The sequence below is a fragment of the Biomphalaria glabrata genome, chromosome 15, assembly GCF_947242115.1.
Source record: "Biomphalaria glabrata chromosome 15, xgBioGlab47.1, whole genome shotgun sequence".
NCBI lineage: Eukaryota > Metazoa > Mollusca > Gastropoda > Planorbidae > Biomphalaria > Biomphalaria glabrata.
This window is the reverse complement of record NC_074725.1, coordinates 12,891,397-12,913,479: the sequence shown is the minus strand read 5'-3', so window position 1 is coordinate 12,913,479 and position 22,083 is coordinate 12,891,397. Positions and strand designations below refer to the sequence as shown.

At 37.3% G+C, this 22,083-nt stretch overlaps 1 protein-coding gene and 1 non-coding gene across 5 annotated transcripts in view; one reads left to right on the top strand and one right to left on the bottom strand.

The window, feature by feature from the left end:
- The window catches only part of LOC106055773 (uncharacterized), a 193,879-nt gene that overhangs the window by 71,127 nt on the left and 100,669 nt on the right, over positions 1–22,083 (bottom strand). The window lies entirely within an intron of this gene.
- Trnar-ucu (transfer RNA arginine (anticodon UCU)) lies at positions 18,083–18,155 on the top strand. The gene has a single exon. It is a non-coding gene; the product is annotated as a tRNA-Arg (tRNA).

Genomic DNA, 22,083 nt, shown 5'->3' with positions numbered 1-22,083 from the left:
GTAAAGGCATCCAGAGACTATCCCTCAAAAAAAAATTAGCTGGCACAGATTGGGGAGCAAATCACAACATCCTGAAAAAGACCTATACCAGTTATGTAAGACCTGTACTAGAATATGGTGCCACAGCATGGGGCTCAGCAGCCCAAACCAACCTTAGAAAAATAGACAAGGTTCAAAATATTGGTCTAAGGATAATGACAGGAGCAATCAAAACAACACCCATAAGAGCTATGGAGGAAACCGCTGCCCTGATCTCTCTGGATGAAAGAAGAGAAATAAAAATCCTTTCCCAATTCACAAAATTGGAAACCTTGGAGAGGCACCCACTCAGAACAAAAATCCACAAAACTGGCACAAAAAACCGTCTCAAAAGGACCAATTTCATACAGGAATCTCTAAACCTAAAAAAGAAACACCAACTTGAAAAAATTACTCTGGAATCCTCGATACACTATAATGAATCTCCACCCTGGGACGAAAGCCCTCTTCCTACTATAAGGGACCATATTGAAAACATTAAAAGAAAATCTGATTACAGACCAACAGAGCTCAAGGAAATAGTGAACTGTTTTCTACATACCAATTACCCTAGCAATCAGTGGATCAGAGTTTACACGGATGGCTCATCCCATAAAGCCACCACAAATGGAGGAGCTGGAATACTTATCGAATGGCCAGATGGAGGAAAACTAGAAAAATCCTTTGCAACTGGAGAGCTCTCTGACAGTCACAGAGCAGAAAGGGAAGCACTAGCACTAGCTGCTACCATGCTAGCAAATCATCCAAGTTCCCCTCACAGTCAGATTGTCTTTCTAACAGACGCAAAAACAACCCTCCAAAGCCTGCAAAACTCTGATTCCCCTTATATTAAAAACCTCAGAACAGCACTCACAAAGCTCAACCACAACAGCAAAAAAACTGTCATTCAATGGATACCAGCTCACATACAACTAGCAGGAAATGAGAAGGCTGACACACTCGCCAAGAGTGGGAGAACAAACTCACAAGTAAACTCTGCTCTCTATCCAGAAGAAATGAAGAAATTAATTGTAGATAAAATAAATGAGAAATGGACGAGCTCCCATCCAAATCACAAGAAAGATGATGCTTACTATAAGCTATCCCGACAAGACCAGCGTCTAATCTTTCGACTCAGGACCGGACACAACAGAATGCGACAACACATGTTCCGGAAGCTCAAAATTGGAACCAGTGAAATCTGCCCATGTGGAGTATCACCAGAAAATGCCGACCACGTCCTCCAAAACTGCTCTCTCTACCAAGAGGCCCGGATAAGACATTGGCCCCAAATCACCCCAATAGAAAGAAAACTATATGGAGAGCTCCCTGATTTGGAAACCACTGCGCAGTTCATCTCATGTATTGGTCTAGTCAGATGAACACTCCAACATAACAATGAGAACGATGAAGAAGAAGAAATATGAAATGTAAACTTCAAAGAAAAGTGTACTGTATACTATAGGAACCTTTAAACCTCCACCCCCCATTCACACAGACAAGTATGATGTTTATAAAACATTTTTCTTTAAATATTCAACTATGTTCAATCTATTTTTTCCCCACAAAGAACTTAATAAGAAACTGCATCCTTGAGTTTCTGAACAAAGCGCTGTCAATAGAAGCTCTAATAGAAGTAGATGTAGCTGTGCAAGGTCTAATCTCATCAAGAGTCACCGTTTGCTTGTAGTGCTGTGAAGCCAAGCTGCCCGAGAACACTACTAAAGCATTCATTTGTGGTTTGTTTGAACTGTTCAAATGTTCAATACTAATTGAACTATTATAGAGGTTCGAATCTGTTTTGGACAACAAAGACCGCAAAGCCGATACGAGATACCTAGTCACGTGGTTAGACCAGCAAGTCAGAATTCAGGTAAAACGCTTTCATTTAGAAAACAAAACGAATCTGGTTCGCATGGAGAGAAATACTTTCATTTATTCCTGTTCTTGAAGATAGAACATTTATTTTGAAGTAGTACACTTTATCAAAGAAGAAAAAAAAAAGAGAAACGCTTAACATAAAAAAAAATTAGCTTGTTGATAATTCCCTGGTAGCGTGCTTATGCAAGAATTCAAAAGCTTTTAAGGAACAATGAATTATGAATCCATCTTGATAGACGTTGCAATGTCCATCTCTTGCAATGATATTTCTCCCCTCCCCGCTTCTAACTTACGAGGCTCTCCACATTAGCCCACATTCTTTTTTGTTGACCCAGATCCACTCAGTAACCACCCCACAGAAAGCCCCCCCTCCCCCCCCCCCCTCGTTTACTCCAGCCTAGTCAACTCACTAGATCCCCTGAACCACTCACGCGTCAATCTCCAGGACTCAGCGGAGTCTTAATGTTTTCTTAACATTTCATACAAGGAGAAAAAAAAGAGAAATCTCTTGGAACAAATGGACCAGTGACAAGACGAAACATGGAGGGCAGGGCAGTTCACACTTACTTGTGTAGTACACAGCCTAGAGAGGTATAGGTGTTAGTAGACCTGTGGGATAGTGTGTGTCTCTAATCTGGGTATGTGCATGTGTACTTTGGTCTGTGTGTATCATAGAAATGTAATATACAGCCTGTTGAAGTCAACAAAACAAAAAAAGTCGGGACAGAAAGAGCGAAAATAATGAGACAGAGAAAAAGATAAATAAGAGAGAGAGAGAAGAGAGAGAGAAGAGAGAGAGAAGAGAGAAAGGAGAGAGAGAAAGGAGAGAGAGAGAAAGAAGAGAGGAGAGAGAGAAAGAAGAGAGAGAGAAGAGAGAGAGAGAGAAGAGAGAGAGAGAGAAAGAAGAGAGAGAGAGAGAGAAAGAAGAGAGGAGAGAGAGAGGAGAGAGAGAAAGAAGAGAGAGAGAGAGGAGAGAGAGACGCTGCCCAGACATCACATAGTCATGCCAAAAAAAGGTTCCTCCACCTTGGAACGTGTCCTGTTAGATCCGTCTTCAACCCGTACCAAGGAATAGATGAGACATTAGAACGAACATGGCTGGAAAATGTATACCGGAAACAGAACATGTAGATCAAAAGCAGTCATCCTTGAGCTAGATAGTACTTCCAGGCACCCCCATCACATGCACACACGCAGACACACTCTCAGGTGCTACTTTTATTCTGCTTTCAGTAGAACTAGACTAGAACCTACTACCTGTACAGACAGGCCGTGAGTACAAGAGTAATCAAGTGCCGCTTTCACCAGACAAAGAAAACTGCTCACTGGCAGAGCGCGGTGAGACATGAACAACGTCTACCCGTCTACCTCCACACCTCAACTGACCAACGCTCTCAAAATTAACTTCCTTGTTCTTTATCCTTAGTTCCAGGTCAAGGGGGAAAAAAAAAGACTTGAAGGGTTCCTATGAGAACCAAGTACAACTACATATAGAAGCTGAACCTTCCTTCACATTGAGTAGAAAATAACCTCCAGGGTAAGGCTAAATCTCATTTATACCACACACACCCCACCTAGCTACTGATTTCAGCAGAGATGCATACCTTATCAAGTGGCCCGAACAAGATGCTGGCGACAAAACACCCCATTAGAAGACAAACTTTATAGAGAGAGATGCATGTTCTGGAAACCACTGCGCAGATAACCTTTGACATGGCAGTGTTTTATCTGAACACATCCTATATAGATACTTCACACACCAAAGAGGACACATGCACACAACAAAAAATCGGTGATGGCTTCAGAAGCTCCCAAGTCCATATGACTTTTTCAAAAATCTGAACAGAAATCCAGCGATATCGCTAATTGCGTGTAATGTTTTCATTCATATCAAGAAAATGTCACTTCATTGACCTGCCCAAGATAGAAGTCAGTACATTGGGATTAAGACTAAAAAACGTGGGTCACAATTTTCTCCTTCCCAAAGCGGGGGGGGGGGGGGGGGGGGGGGGGAACCGCGAATAAAAAAAAATGTGTCCCAAACTGATTGGGCAATGACCCTTCCTGCATTGAGCTGGATAGCATTCGCCACGGAAAGAGTGATCAAGGCGCCTAATGCACGCCCGGACTCAAACCCCTTCCCCTCTTCAAATCTTTGGAAGTTCACACTGAGTTGATGAAAGCTACTTGAGCTCAAGGGGGGTTGTGCTTTCCCTCCCTTGCGATCTGAGTTAGTGTCATCAATCATATACGATCCAACAGTAGGAGAAATGTCTTTTTCCTCCTACACGACGGCACACCCACTCCGACCTAACTTGAGGACAACCCTTCATTCGGTGAACCAGGTAGTTCGTGGCTTGCTAAAACAGACACTGCCCTCAAGTGTTCAGCTCAATTCATGCCCAGAGGCGACAGAACTGGCTTTTTTGTTTAATGCTAGGAAATAAAACAAACTAAATTAGCTACAAACTCATCAAGAATTATCATTTTGAGATCAAACAGAATGTATATTCTTGTGGTAAAACTTCCGGTCTGGGTTTGTTAAAAATTCTTTCAATTTAATTTTGCAAATCTTTGTTGTGACCAAGTTATCTTATCTTATATAATATCACTGTCACTTCTTTAACATCTTGTTATCTTTTATCTTGTTCTAATCACGCTAATAGACGCCACCCCCCCCCCCAACTCGCAATGTGAAAAAGCTAGTTTAAATAAAATACTACAAAAACAAAAAAAAAAACGTCTTAAAATATTACATATTGAAAACAAGCATAAGATTTACTACCACTAGAAATGTGTAAACCAGTGACTTTGTGTAGACTTACAAATGGCGTTAAATGTAGACATTCACCGAGAATATATTTCCTAGAATGTGCATCAACTATATACAGACAGTTCGGTGTAAGGGTAGGACCGTAAACACAGCAACAAGTTGGTCGTTCTAAACACAATGTCAATGGGCATTGACTAGTTAATACAACACAATGTCAATGGGCATTGACTAGTTAATACAACACAATGTCAATGGGCATTGACTAGTTAATACAACATAATGTCAATAGGCATTTAGTTAATACAACACAATGTCAATGGGCATTGAGTAGTTAATACAACACAATGTCAATAGGCATTGACTAGTTAATACAACACAATGTCAATGGGCATTGACTAGTTAATACAACACAATGTCAATAGGCATTGACTAGTTAATACAACACAATGTCAATAGGCATTGACTAGTTAATACAACACAATGTCAATAGGCATTGACTAGTTAATACAACATAATGTCAATGGGCATTGACTAGTTAATACAACACAATGTCAATGGGCATTGACTAGTTAATACAACACAATGTCAATGGGCATTGACTAGTTAATACAACATAATGTCAATGGGCATTGACTAGTTAATACAACACAATGTCAATGGGCATTGAGTAGTTAATACAACACAATGTCAATAGGCATTGACTAGTTAATACAACACAATGTCAATGGGCATTGACTAGTTAATACAACACAATGTCAATAGGCATTGACTAGTTAATACAACACAATGTCAATAGGCATTGACTAGTTAATACAACACAATGTCAATAGGCATTGACTAGTTAATACAACAAAATGTCAATGGGCATTGACTAGTTAATACAACACAATGTCAATGGGCATTGACTAGTTAATACAACACAATGTCAATGGGCATTGACTAGTTAATACAACACAATGTCAAAGGGCATTGACTAGTTAATACAACACAATGTCAATGGGCATTGACTAGTTAATACAACACAATGTCAATGGGCATTGACTAGTTAATACAACACAATGTCAATGGGCATTGACTAGTTAATACAACACAATGTCAATGGGCATTGACTAGTTAATACAACACAATGTCAATGGGCATTGACTAGTTAATACAACACAATGTCAATGGGCATTGACTAGTTAATACAACACAATGTCAATGGGCATTGACTAGTTAATACAACACAATGTCAATGGGCATTGACTAGTTAATACAACACAATGTCAATGGGCATTGACTAGTTAATACAACACAATGTCAATGGGCATTGACTAGTTAATACAACACAATGTACAAAATAAAACATTCGGAATCATTTCCTTTTACATGGTTCATGCATACATTCATTTAGTTTGAAAGAATAGCTCTAGTTAGAAACATTATATTTAGTTAGAAATACTAGATCTAGTTTGAAATACCAAACTTAGCTAGAACATGTTTGATTACAACTTCTTTTGTGCTGCCCAAAATGACAAAGCATTACTCAACTGTTCAAAATTCAAAACCCAGACACGTCATGAGACCAGGTGGAAATATTCCAATTAACGCCACAGAGGCGAACCAGAAAAAAAAAAACAGTGTTGAAAGATGCAGTGAAATATATTCCAAGTTCTAGACTACACAATACACGCACAGAACGGCCTTTCACGACCTGGACACTAGACTTGTCTATCATCGAGTTTCAACACGACATTTGTACGACTGGGGACTTATGATCACAATTGGGGGGGGGGGGGTCGCAGGTGGGTGAGGTTATTTGACAAGATGATTATGATGAAGGGATACCTTCTCGGTTGTTGTAGATGTGCCGGGGAGGCGAGTGGCCATTGAAGAATGAGAAATGTCTTTGCTTGACACAAATGCTAATGATTGTTTTGGTGTTACAAACCATATATAGAACAAGAATAACTTCAGTGGGCTACTGAAAGTATCAAGTACTAGTAAGAACTATATCGCCAGCGTTGTGTGTACCAGTCTATCCTATCATGAACACACGAAGAAATGAAACACATAAGCCTAAACTACTGCGTGTTTTTTGTTTCACCAACAATGACGGGCTACAAATACATTCTGTTACGTTTAGTTTGGGAACAGTTTCGATCAGTCACTAAGTTCAAGGAAAGGACAGTAACCCAATCAGACCTTGCAATATAGAGGGTAAATGATGTAAACCTCACCTGTTTCTAAGGCACAAGGTTTTCAAGGGTGTCATCTGGCCAGAAAAACGACCAACCTCCTTGACTTTCCCCAACCAGGTACCCATTAGAGTTGGTCGACTCACGTGCGTCCCAAAATTCCCAAAGCTCATGTTCCCAGTTCTCACAGGGATTTGAATCAGGGACGCCTCGTTTCAGACGTCAAGCGCTTTACCACCCAGCCCAAGCTATTTTAAAGTGCCCACCACAAAATATCTAAATCGAGTCAGTTGGCAGCATTAGAATGATGGCACGTTCAACTCTTGATTCGATATATACGTTTTTGTGTGCTAGGTGTCACATCATTATTTAGTAGCTAGTGTGACATGTATTAGTTGGGAAGCAAGAAGCACACGGTATAGTCATGCTCATGATGTTTCACGTGAGAATTAAGGGGCCACAGTTGCATTGTGGGTAAAAAATCTCGTTTTGGGGAGTTGACCACATGGTCAAGAGGCAGTGGACGCCATGAGTATCAAGAAGACAGACGTGTCTTATATCTTTAAGTTGAGAGTATTGCTAGCTGAGTGTTTAATGAAATTCTATTTGATAATGTTGTAGAATTATGCGAATTATTTCACGCGATCTCATTGATGGCTGGAATTGCCAGTGAACTGTTATTTTATTCAATGGTAAAATAAAAATATCGTCTGCTGATCAAGATTTTAATAGGTGGATTTTAATATATGTTGTTCTGTACTAACTAAAATAGACATGCGCGATATCAATTAGTACAACAATTCAAAGAGAAACAAGGCATCTTGAATTACTATAATATTCACAATCAAATGTCACATAATAAGTAGTGACACTAGGTTCTATAGATCAAGACAAAGACAGTCCACCAAGATGACATCGTGTGCAAGGTAAATGTCATGCATTGACTACATTTACTATTTACATAGAAACGCTCTGAACTGGATAGCTACATCTCTGGTTTTCGATGTAACATCGCCCCATCTAAGGCCTGCGTTGGTACAAACAAATAGCCAGATATACTTTTTACAGTTCATAAAATTAACATGGAAAAAAAAAAGACGATTGCGGGGGAGAGGCGGTAGAGAAGAAACAAACACTATTGTAGTGTTTCTGGAAGAGAGAGTGGATCTAATCCAAGATGGAGGTAATCACGCTACACAGAGGAGACCACATGGATGGCTTCCTTCTTCCCATTTTTTCATTTAGTCGAATCCGCTCAGGAGAATTTTTTTTAAATGTCGTTCTAGATTGTAACAAACAAAGAGAGAGCTACCAGAAACAGGAATGAGAACAGCTCGGGTCTAATGCTTGGCAATGAAAGAAATGAGCTTGCTGCGAGGGTGTGGGGCGGTAGGGAAACCAATGTCGACGACCTAATCGATAAGAAGGACAAGACAAAATAAGGCTAATGGAACGAGGACACTAAGAGGAAACCCCCCCAGCCGCCTATCTCCTGTTGTCCACGAGCCCCCTCCCCACCCCAACGCTTGGTTCACTTAATGTTCTGCTAAGTGTAAGGCAAAGATTTATCAGAGTACAAGTACCAGGACCCAAGGGTTAGTTCAGAGCAGTCTAATGGTCACGACCTAAACAAAGTACAATCACCGGCTCTCTAATGTATTCTTAATTATGGACAATACATAGGAATTTACTCTCTCTCTCTCTCCCTGTGTATGTTTTGGTTTTATCTTTCCTAAGGGCAATCATTTCACCGAGGAGGAACCTGGCTCTTTTCAAATATTACACCAGGAGCAGGAAAAAGAGGGGAAATATTGAGCAGCAAACTAGGGAGTGAAGAAAGAATTACACAGAGAGAGAGCGGGGGGGGGGGGGGAGAGAACTCAGCAGTAGCACTAGTTTAGATTTTGTTTCCCTGGCTAGGAGAAAAACGAACAAAGACCAAGTAAAAAAAAACCACCTCCTAACGGTTTAAACAAGTTCTTAATTGTTTGAAAAGAAAGTAATGAACATGCAGATAGACACCAAGTCAGTGTATGGTACACAACATTCATTATCAGTACGATACAGACTGGAAACCTAAACGTTGTCCATGTGTGCTTGTAATAATTTCTTCCTATTCACTGCCCACCTTCTCCTCTCCTCCCCCGACACTCCTTGTGTTCTCGTTAGCTCAGGGCAGCAGGTCCAACACCAACACTTCTGCTTTCGTCATACAACAAATACACGTCACGTGGTTCTGTGTCTCGTCTTTGACGTCCACTGACTTTCATCCCAGTCCTTCCTTCTTTTTATGCGCTGATCAGCAGCAATCCAACTCAAAGGTTACATCATTATTACATCAGAACTTAGCACCCAAAACGAACAAGCACACACACAATCCACAACAATCCACCATTACATCTTCGAAATAATTTTTTCGAGGACTCTACCAATCCACAATCCACAACAATCCACCATTACATCTTCGAAATAATTTTTTCGAGGACCCTACCAGAGGCTAATGTTACAGCATTTCAAACAGAAGAATAAAAAAATGTAATATCTAGTCCTTCGTGTTAATGGTAGATTTTCAATGTCGGGATCTTTAAAGCGTCTCTGTGTCCACCCAGCTCTAATGGGTGCCTGACAGTTAGGGGAAAGTAAAAGCAGTTGGTCGTTGTGTTGGCCAAATGACACCCTCGCTAACACTGGGCCACAGAACCAGATGACCTTTACATCATCTGCCCGATAGATCGCAAGGCCTGAAAGGGGAACTTTACTTTATAACAGTACTCAAGCAATGTTATTGGGTTTGTTTTTTTTCTGGCTGATGTTCTAATGTTGAATGTTTAATAACAAAAAAAGTTGTATATGACGTATATTAATACTATGTGTAACAGAGAATTGATTTAAAAAAAAAAAAGTTGTATATGACGTATATTAATACTATGTGTAACAGAGAATTGATTTAAAAAAAAAAAAGTTGTATATGACGTATATTAATACTATGTGTAACAGAGAATTGATTTAAAAAAAAAAAGTTGTATATGACGTATATTAATACTATGTGTAACAGAGAATTGATTTAAAAAAAAAAAGTTGTATATGACGTATATTAATACTATGTGTAACAGAGAATTGATTTTAAAAAAAAAAGTTGTATATGACGTATATTAATACTATGTGTAACAGAGAATTGATTTAAAAAAAAAAAGGTGGTGTTTGGTCTATCATCATATTTTCATTACATTATGCTTCTTGTCTCGCTATGTTAGGGTGTCGATGTTTTTCTTTCCACTGGCCACTTTGCTTGAATAAAATACAAGTCACACACATCTTTAGAGAAGGAATACAAGTCATCGTTTACTTGGTCTCACATACGTCTCTATGCTGGGATAGAGCCCAGGGGCAGACACAGCCCTCTCTCTCCTCAAAAGACTGTATTTAACCTATCTATCTCGTAGAACGACGACGCCTCGGCTGGACTAAACATGTGCGCGCGTGATGAACGCAACAAAAAAACTCCGGCTCATTGTGAAGTGTCAAAATGTTTCCAAACAGTTGGACCAAGAGTGATGACAGCGAAGAACTTAAGAGAGTACGCTTATCTTTCACGTTTGGAAGAAAAAGAAAAAAAAAACTAGAAATAAGGAAAGTAACTCACTACTGTTCGTTGCTAGTTGATTTTTAAAAACTCTCTAATGTGCAAAACAAAATCTTTTAACATGGCTTTAAAAAAATAAAATAAAAATTACCTGACATTAGTTGAAGAAAAAAGTTAAGGCTGTTGGTCGTTGTGTTAACCGTGGGCCACAGAACCAGATGACATTTACATCATCTGCCCTAAAGATCGCAAGGTCTGAAAGGGGGAACTTTACTTTATAACAGTACTCAAGCAATGTTGGTATTTTTGTTTGTCTGGCAGATGTTCTAAAAACGCTTGAATGTCAATTGAAAAGAAGAAGTTAGTATTCCAACTATTATTTAAAGGCCCAGCCAACCAATGGAGACTTGAAACATTGGACCAAGACGGTGTCTAGACCTAAGAGCTACTATCTACATGGGGGTGAGAAAGATAAAGAGCTGATCACAAGAACGAAAACTCCACAGAGATCGATCAAAAGCTTTGAGATGTTTGGCCAATTGAAAATTCTCTTCAGTTTGTCTCCTTGCTGCTTCAGACTGACACGATAGAGACAGAAGCAGTACAAAGGCAATACAACTAACAACAACAACAAAAATAACAAGCCATTGACAACAGTCTCATCACTGTCTAGACCAGGTGTAGACTAACACAAGGGCACACCTCCGACCCCCCCCCCCCCCCCCCCCACAAATTTGAAAGTCTCCTAACAATTGTGTCGGGCTCAAACAACAACACAATATAATTGCTGACATCAATAAGGAAATGTTATTTCACAACGCACACACAAGTCTCCGCACAATCTTGACAAAGAGAACGCAGGTGTTAATTAGACTAATATAAATTTTTTTAAAAAATATTATTGCTAATGTTAAGCAAGAACGAAAAAAAAAAACGCATCAAAAATAGATTACATTTCCATTGCAAGATTTAAACAACAAAATACGTTCAGACAGAACAGAAGAGTGCAAACGACGGAAAGAGTCGAAGAAAGGCCGAAAATTCACAAACTACTTGTCAAGTACTAATCGAAACATTTTCTTAGAGGCTGGGCTTTATTATGAAGGTCAATCGCTATTTACACAATTTTTTGTATTGTTTTTACATTTCCAGCCTACCCTTGTTAATACATATAGATATCAGGGGTGGGCAACCTTTTTCTATCGAGGGCCGCATTATAAATATATATATATGTGTGTGTGTGTATTTACAACCAAGAAAATGTTACGCAACGTTACGTAATTGTCCTCTGTACAATGTATACCTACGTGTTATGTAAGTGTTCAACATATGTCCCTATAGCAACACCATATACTGAACTAGCCGGCTCTAGACATTCAGAATTCGACATACTGACTCCTTTATTACAATTAATTTCCATTCTCTCTAGACCCAAACCCTTCACGTCTACACGGAGGCCAACAAACATTTTAGATCCTGAGAGAAGACTGAAGCCTCACCAGCTCCTAAATAATGAAATGATGTGCGCCCAAATAGTATTTTCAATTGATCAACACTCTAAACACTTAAGAACATCTTTAGAAATAGTTCAGGTGACAGTCGAGGACAAAACAAACTCAGAAGTAAAATTTGTGAGTGGCGAATGAAAACAAAAAAGTGAAGCATTCCCAATCTGATCGATTTAGATAGCCGGCGGTGCCACAAAGTTCATTCCACGAGCAAATAAAAGTGTATTGACGTAAAGGACATGAACAGGAGCCTGAACATTTTTTTTTCGGACTAAAGCAACAAATGCTTAAAAGAGCGAAAGAAGTACTGAGAGATTGTAGATAAGTGTCTAACTGCAAAGAGTACAGATAGACTTCTTCCAATTTGGGATGCGGAATAGTTGTTCATTATTTTCTATTAGGGTTGAACTGTAGTTTATTGACAATCAAAAATTTACTATTTGTCGCGAGTAAAAATTTATCCAAACAAAAATTATATCTCTCGAGTGTATAAACTAATAATGTAGAGACCAGGACAATCTATTTCAAGATCTGCTCTTTCCCGCACTTATCACTCACAATAAACACAAAGCACGCGCTGTATCCGAAAAAGGGGGGGGGGGGATACTTCGTGCGTTGGTTTCTAAAAATGTTATCGTGTTTGCATATTTCAAAACGTTTAAATTTTTTACGAAAAAAAAAATTGATGGGAGGGAGGGGGGAAACAAAGAAGGTTATTCCCCCCCCCCCCCCACTTCAGCTGGACAATGATGTCTACATTTCAAATGCAAGTCATTCTCCCAATAGTAAACTGTAATTCCATAATTTCAGATCAGGAGCACTTAACATTAACGGATGTTGTGGAGAATGATTTGGGTTCACCAAAATAAAGCTTTAACTTGCCATAGTTCTTGAAGTTTTTAAACATTTAATTCACCTTAAGCAAGAGATGAGTAACGAACATATAACTGCAACGACTCTTCACTACACGTCATTGCTTGACAACATTGGAGTACTTTATTTTAAAGGAAATACACCTATTCAAATTTCTTTGAAAAAAAAAGGTTGAAACTTATCAGTAATATCGTTAAATTTTATACCGTGCTTCATGTCCGTCAAGTGTGCCGAGTAATGAATCATCTGGTCTATAACCAGAGCTCTCGGGATGATATTTGCGCACCAACTCAAGCCTCTCCTACCTGGAATATTTCTTTGTAACTATAGTAACCAACTAGGTCTACATGTGTTAGCTGCCTTTTGAAGATTTAAACTCTGACTTGCTTAAGCATATATATAATAAACACCTCAGAATACTACAGTGTATGATCTGAACATTCAAAAGGGAAATAAACTTCATCTATTTGTTCGATGTAAAATACAATGTGCATTACCCTCCAGAATTTCATTATAAACATTGGAAGGAGCAGGTTTTTACACAACACCATTAAAAAAAAAACAGCTTTTAATACTATCGTCAGAAACATTTTAAGCGTCTATCTTCGATGGCTCTGTCTATTAGCATGAGCATGTACATTGAATCCACGGTCCATTGTTAAACTCCCTACTCCACTTACCGCAGACGAAAGCTGGGAGACCAGTGAGAAGCAGGTCAAGGCGTTTGCCCCCCCCAAAAAAATCCTTCAATTAAACATATGTTCGACACAAGTGATAATAAATTAATTAAAAACCGAATCCAGCTGGTTAAACATTCGCTGCACTGGATTTGTTTAGGATAAGGAGACGAGGTTATGTGCAAAACAAACTCTTTTGATCTTCTCCGCTTACAAAAAAATTATAAGCATGAAAACAGCGGGAGATGTTAAGTTTTCAATTGGTGTTCAATCAGAAACATTTCTGACTAGGTCCAAGAAAACTTCTTGCTAACTATGTAAATAAACAAATATCGACATGTGCCTACAAAAAAAGTGACAAGCAATTGTATTATTATGCACTACATTATTTTAGTCTAATATCTTGTTCCAAGTATTTAATACGTTTGAACTCCACAATTTTGATCAAAGAAAGTCTCCGAGGTTAGGGACACTGAACTGACATATTTGGACATTTCAATCAGTGTAGAAGAGAATATAATGTGTAACAGAGTAGATTTCATTCGTTTTCAAAATCTTTGAAAGTATATATAAATATATGTACTAGCTTCCCAATTTTAGAGACACTGTTTCTGAGACAAGAACTCACAAGAAAAAAAAATGAAACAAAGAAAGAAAAATGAGGACAACTTTTCCTCCTGTCAGTTATTGATTTCTTCCTCCTCTGTTTCTCTTCTTTCCTCCCAAACTAAATGACCCATCCTGAGCCAAATTAAAGCTTTCAGGAGTTGGGGGACTTTGCTAAGGTTTCCCCTTCAGTGAACAACCAAATATCTTTTTTTGTTTTAATGAAATAGTCAAGCAGGTGTAGGGATTGGCGATAGAGAGTATAGTATCATGTCATATGTGAGAGACTATAACACAGCCTCTAGTGTGTAGGACTGTAACACAGATTCTATACTAGTGTGTAAGCCTTTAACACAGCCTCTAGTGTGTAGGACTGTAACACAGCCTCTAGTTGTAGGACTGTATCACAGCCTCTAGTGTGTAAGACTATAATAAAGCCTTTAGTGTGTAAGACAGTAACACAGCCTCTAGTGTGTACGACAATAACAAACATTCTATTCTAGTGTGTAAGCCTATAACACAGCATAAGGTGTGTGAGACTGCAACATAGCATCTTAGACTTTCACATGGCAACTAGTAAGACATCTAACATGTAAGACTGAAACAAAGCATTTAGTGTGTAGGACTGAAACACAACAGTAAGACTATAACACATCAACTAGTATGTAAGACTAAAACCCTAGATGTCAACAGTCACCATAAAGTCAGAGGCCTACATAATATTACAATTTAAAAAAAAAACAAGTAAAATATTTTTAAATTAAAAAAAAACAACAACAAAGCTTATATTTATACTATCTAAGGAGAAGAACCACAAATTTCAATGCCATATAATATCAATACTGCATGAATAGGGTCCCTTTTTAATTTAAAACAAAATTGATTAATTACCACTAATTGATTAACTACAGGTTAATTTTTTGATTGATTCAGATTTTGTTAGGTACAATAAATAAATAATTGTTTAAAATTTCAACTCAATTAAAGAATGGGTATGGGAGAAACAAATGTGTACCAGACAGAGTTGATATTAAACATAATAAGCTTTAGAAAAAGAAGTTAATTGTATTTTATATTACACAACTTTAAATTTAAAAAAATTAACAAGTAAAAAGACATAGAGTTCTGTATAACTATGATTTAGTAGAACTATAAATAAAGTACCAATCATATTTGTGGATAAGAAAGGAACAAAAACTAAAGGATCTACACATATTTTTTTTTTAAATAGTAAAATACTCTATAAAATAAACTCAACTGTGTGAAAAAGATGTTTTTTTTTTTGTGTATTTTAATCTTTATTAAATCTACATTGAAACTGTAACTAGATTGTAGATAAATTAGATTAAATGATTATAGTTAGATCTATATTCTACTCAATGACACTTCTATGTATCTAGATTTGGAGACAAGAATCTACATTTATTTAATTAATTATGCAATGACAATACATAGGCATAGATCTCTAGAGATCTAAATTAGACTAAATTCCCTAAAATAAATCTATAACTATGGTTAGATATAATCTCTGATAATGTTTCTAGAGTTAAGAGTCTAGACTAGTCTAGAGCTAGATTACAGATAATAAAATAGATTATATTCTAATTAGACTCTATAAGTATAAATAATCAAAATCAAACCATACCGATGATAGATCTACTTCTTGTCTGAATTATGATAATAGATTTAATAAACTAAAATATGCTAGATCTAGTCTTAAGTCTAAGAGTAAATGAACTTACTACTTAGTCTTATTTCTTATATTACTTATAATATAATAATAAATTATAATATTTATAACTAGATGAGTAGATCTAGAGTCTAGATTAGATATATAATATGTTCAAATTGTAATAAAAAATGTATATAGATCTAATATTCTATAACTAGTAATAAATAACTTATTCATTGAGGTTTTAAGTTATTATTCTATTATTTCTATTAGTTATAGTTATAGTATAATAGTAGTTTTAGTTTAAAGTTTTATTTTTAGACAACTAGACTAGATCTAGCTTAGACGCCTTAGTAGCTAGTACTTACTACTAGACTGGACTAGACTAGAGAGTCTAGTATTTCTAGTCACTACACTATCACTCACTTAGTCACTAGTCTTAGAAAATCTAACGACGAATCTAAAACTAAAATCTAGACTAGGACTAGATTCTAGAATCTAGAGTCTAGATTGTCTCTAGATCTAGCTAGATTAGATCTACGTAGATCTAGACTACTTACTATCATCTGAGATCTAGTCCGATCTACATCTAGAGTCTAGATCTATTATTAATAATTAGATTCTAGATCTAGATCTAATAATAATATTATTATTATCATCTAACTGATCTATGAACTATGATCTAACTAAAAAGACAAGTAAATGACTAAATCTAACCTTTTCCTGCATTCCGTTGTCCATTATTTTATTAAAACTATTTGATTTTCGTTCAACGTCTAAACAAATCCTTGATCTTTTTCTAGATCTAGATCTAAAATTCAATATATTGTCCGGCATTTGAGCAGAAAGTGGCGAGAAAAGGCATAAATTATCCAGAGAAAATTCAAACGAGAACGCCATTTGCATTAAAAATAAAAACAATGCCGTGTTAGACATTTAGCAGTCTAAAAATGCTCGACGTGAAAAATCCAATTCGCTTATTTACAAATGCTGCCTTCTATATGTTCATTAGTGTAGCTCTATATCATACTCTATGGACTCTGATAATAGTCTTATACCATACCATTATGTAGTCTACAAAAACTAGGTTATACCTGACCGAAGTCGGATTTTGACTTTAATATACTAGATCTAGGCATTCTAGGATGTACCGCAGTGTTAACATTTAGTTTTTCTCTTTTCTCTTTCTTACAGTTTGATAGGCCCTTATACCCATAGCTCTAGACTCTAGACTAGTCTAGATCTATTATTATTAGGCCTATCGTGCCATTGACTATCTTCTTGTCTTATCTTATAGATTACATACGTTATTTCAAAAGAGAAGATCATTACATCATACACCTTTCATCTAGTCATGCATGTTAATCAGTGATTAAAAGTCTGCTAAGTCGTTGGTTTTCCAGGATGATTAAGGCAATCCATTCCATGCTCTAGCGGCACTTGGGAATAAGCACGAAAGAATATTTGCACTGTATTATTAAATATCAAAATAGAATCTCAATAAGTCTAATATTCAGGTTAACAAACGTTTGAAACGATAATACTTTTCAGTGGCTTTTCGGGATTTTCCGATTTCGTTTATAAGGGGAAAAAAAACTGCTGAATTATCTAACTGCATCATCTAGTTTTACGGTTTAAAAAATGTGAAGAACAAAGTTTGCCGGAGTATTACTGTTCATTATAAATCAAAGGTCGCAACATAAAGAAAAAGTTTTCGTCAGTAATAGAATGTCACTGAACCTAATGTGCCAGGACAAGGGAATTAATTACATTTAAAACAATTAACCGGGCACTCTATGTACGCGTAGGCCGTAGGCGTAGGCTTAAGACTTAAGATGTGTTATTACTATTGGAGATGGATGTAGTAAAGGGAGTTAAATGAATTAGGCATTTCATTGTTATGTATAACATTTAATAATAAGGAAGGATCCTGGATTGCAGATGCCATATACAACAGTAGTAGATAGAAGGGTGAAAGTGCAACGGCGCCTGATGGAATACAGATTACCAACCTGTGACTGCAGCTGTTTATCAAGGATTGGCCTCTGTAGTCTTTAATCACACAAGAAGTTGCAAAGGCAAAGGGAAAAGATGGTCTCTCGAGACGTAAAATGCCACACAGAGTCAGACAGAGAGATAATAATACTGTAATAAAATGGGATTGAAGACTGGTTTTGACACTTGAAACATTATATTAGATCTAAATCTCTGCTCAATTTGTGTGAAACTTCAAATTAAAATAAGAAGAGAGCTAATAGGAAAGAGACACAGTGTTTGACCTTGAAGACATGCAGGCCAAGGAATCTTTTGTAACGTCCGCGTAGCGCAGGGGATAGCGCGCTGGACTTCTAATCCAGAGGTCGCGGGTTCGAATCCCGCCGTGGATGTCTGTTTTTTTTTTTATATAATGTAGCGTGGTGGCCGACTGAATTTTAGGGGTCTCGAGTTCGTATCCCTCAGAAGATTTGATGAAATATTTTGAGGACGCCAACTCTTATACCTGACTTAAGTTGGGGAAGTATTGGCTTTATTTTTTATTCACCTCAAAATGGGTAGAAAAAAACAACAACAACCAGTCACATGTCATTATGAGCTTGTCCAAAGGTATTGAAAAAGAAATAAGTATTTGAAACGTGACTCAGAAAAGTCACATGTAGAAATATATATATATATACTGGTATTTGTAATCTTCATTTGTTTTTGTTTAAAGAAACAAAAAAAAAAAAAAAAAAAAAAGAGAGGGAGTAGGCAAGGATAGGTAGATGAAGAAATGTTTCCTTTTGAGACCCCATTTAGTGTGGCCAATAGTGGGCTGTGAATTAGAAGACTGGGTCTGAGAACTACTGGACCCCCATATAGTGTCACCATTCGTATTTAGGGAATTAGAATAATGAATTTGAGAACTACTGAACCATGTGAAGAGTTCTATTCTGTCTACACAAAGTCATGTGAAATGTACGCAGGAAAAACAAAACAATAAATAGGAAACCTGATGCATTGAGCCTGAAGGGAAAGCACTCAAAGTGCGTGGAGATGAAGTTGTAGATCTTGAATGTGACTTCCTCGTAGGCACTCTCTGCCAGACGTAACTAGCAAGTCGGTAGAACGGGTTACATTCTAGTGGGTGTGGGAACAAGCATCAGATAGTGGAGATACACACTAATACACAGTAAGGGCGCTGATGTGGCGTATTTTGAGTACCAGATGGGAGGGGGGGGGGGGCGGGGTGTGAACGAGTATTTAAAAAAATGTCCAATCTGCATTAAAAAAAAACAAGGTGATGACAATGTAAACATTTGGTCAAAGTTATGAAAGTATTGACGTGATCAGGAGCGTGGCTGGTCAGGTTAGGGGGTTGAATTAATAATGGGTCAAGGGGTCAATAAAACAAAACACTATCATTTGTTTGAAAACAGAATGAGTGGACCGGGGGGGGGGGGGGAACGCATGACTTGAGAAGACTTCATGGCATTAAAAATATTTTCTTTGTATATAAAAATTGCTCTCGATAGGAGCACTCGCTGGGTTGTAGTTCTAGACTTCTAGACAATACTTCCAGACAACAGTTTCAGACAGTTAGTCCAACTGACCCTTACGGGAGAATAAATGTACTTTCCCAAACTTTGAATGAAGCTTAGCAAACTTCTCAAAATAACTTTGCAGTTTTGTTTAGAAACTTTGAACAATTTTGAATTAGAATGTAAAATGAAATAAACTACCGAACAATTTAAAACAATGTAACTCAACTCTCTTCTAAATGTCTGCTTTCGCCCTACAAACAAACACACACGTCACTTGGTTCTGTTGCGTCTCTAATTTGCACGTTCTTTCACCATTCGTTCACTTCCGTTTCATCAACTTATCTGTATCAATTCTACTCAAAAGTTACATCAGAATTCACCAGCCAATACAAACAAGCCGTATCAATGTTCCCTCTTTATGGAATGTGTGATGGTTGACCGTTGTGCCAATTCAGTTGCTATTGGTTACAAACATGTTTCATGACCAGCACATGACAACAACAAAAAACTACCTTATTGAATGTGTTTGCTCGTATTCACGTGCTTAAATCAAAAGTACAACAATTATTATGTCATTAATAAGATTGGAACCCAAGACCATCGCTTAGGACGTTTATGCTCTGCCCCTCGGCGACAATGTGATGTAGTAAATAGTGCAGTGCTCAGTGTATGTTTTTGATACGAGAGAGAGAGAGAGAGAGAGAGAGAGAGAGGGAGAGAGAGAGGGAGGGAGAAAAGAGTATGAGTGAGAGAGAAAACAAAATTAAAGACAGTGAGAGAGAGAGTGATAGAGAAGAGAAAGAAAGATTCGTAAGACGAACACTGGACATTTATTACAAGGCAAGGTGTCATTGGTCACTAATTAAACATAATCCTGTCCATCGTCTCCTGGGGGACATGCTCCCGATTGAAGCCTTCACCGTCATCCACTTGCCTCTGCCGCTCTGCCACTTAAGTCCCTAATATAGCAGACTTGCCCACCGGACCCCTACCCCGCGCACCCCCCCCCCCCTCTTTCAAAATCCTTTCCTTTGTAGAAATAAACGAAGTTTTCTGAGTGTTGAAGTAGCCACACACACACACACACACACTCACACTACACTTTCTCCATTTCCTTCCCCTTCCTGTAACTAGCGTCGAGATAACCAGGAGAGCAAACGGACTCGCTATTCCAGCCAGCTAACGAGCCGGGTGCCAAGTGCAAGGCATCCATTAGCATCACTTTGATTGCTCTAATGACAAGGAACATAGAACAGATCAAACTAGGTGGTCGGGGATAGAACACTTTACATACTCATTAAAGGGAGAAGTTGTAGAAAGCAAACTTTTGCGTAACAAAGACAGTAGGTATTGGGCTAGAACTACAGAGACAAAGAGAAAGAAAGAGAAAATAAAGTAAGTCAAAGAAACAAAGAGAAAGAAAGAGAAAGAAAGCAAGTCAAAGAAATAAAGAGAAAGAAAGAGAAAAAAAGTATGTCAAAGAAAGAAAGAGAAAGCAAGAGAAAGAAAGAGAAAAAAAGTATGTCAAAGAAAGAAAGAGAAAGAAAGAGAAAGAAAGAGAAAAAAGTATGTCAAAGAAACAAAGAGAAAGAAAGAGAAAAAAAGTATGTCAAAGAAAGAAAGACAAAGCAAGAGAAAGAAAGAGAAAGAAAGTATGTCAAAGAAACAAAGAGAAAGAAAGAGAAAGAAAGAGAAAGAAAGCAAGTCAAAGAAACAAAGACATAGATTCGAACATGAAGAAACAAAGACACAAAAGTGAATAAAACACAAAGATAAAGAAACAAAAGACAAATATTTAGAGATAAAATAAAAGAAACAAAGACAGATATAAAGACAATAACAACAACAACAAAACAAAGGCAAAGAAACAAAGATACAAAGATGAATTAAGAAAACAAAGATGAAAGAACAGAGAAACAAATATGAACAAAACAAACGAAGACTAAAACATGAAGAAAGAAGCCAAATGAACAAATCTTAAGGAGGAAGGAATAATGACACTGGAACAAAGAAACAAAGCCAAAGACTCAAAAGACAAATGAAATGAGGATATACTGATATACATTCAAAGAATGATTTACATACATTTATACGCCTAATTATTTCTAGAAAGATCTCGGCTACATGGGAAAAAATCTGGGCGGGGTACAAAGCAAATAAGAAGAAAACTGTTCTAGAAAGGTGATTTTATCTCCTGGTGAATTTATTGCATTGCTCCTCCATTTTTAGCGGCCCCCGTAAGGGGAAAAAGCCGCTATTAGGTTTGTGCAAAATGTCCGTCTGTCCGTCTGTCCGTCTGTCCGTCTGTCACACTCAGATCTCGAAAACTAGAAGAGATATGAAAAATATTATTTCATCATTAAATCCGGCTTGAAAAGTTTAGGTGCAACGGCTACTTTTGGTTTTCTAAAAGCAAACCGTTTAATTTATAAAATTAATTATGCAAGCGATTTTTTCATAAAAATACACCAATTCTAAAACAATTACGTAAATGTAAGGGAGGCAATGTTACAATATGCTAACAAAGATGGACAATTTTTGTGTATTTTCAGTATCACTAAGTCAAATATATTTTTAAAATGTACAGGAAATGTTTACAACAAATACAAATAATAGCTAAAGACGTTTTTTCTGGTCAACTAGCTGTTAAAATTAAAAGAAAACATTTCTGTTTGTTTATAAAGGCTAATAATGCACTTTGTATGTAAATATCACGCACATTTTTTTAAATGGACTTTTTATGCAGCGATTTTCGTGCAGTAGCGTAACGTCGCAACATGATCAGGTGCTAAAC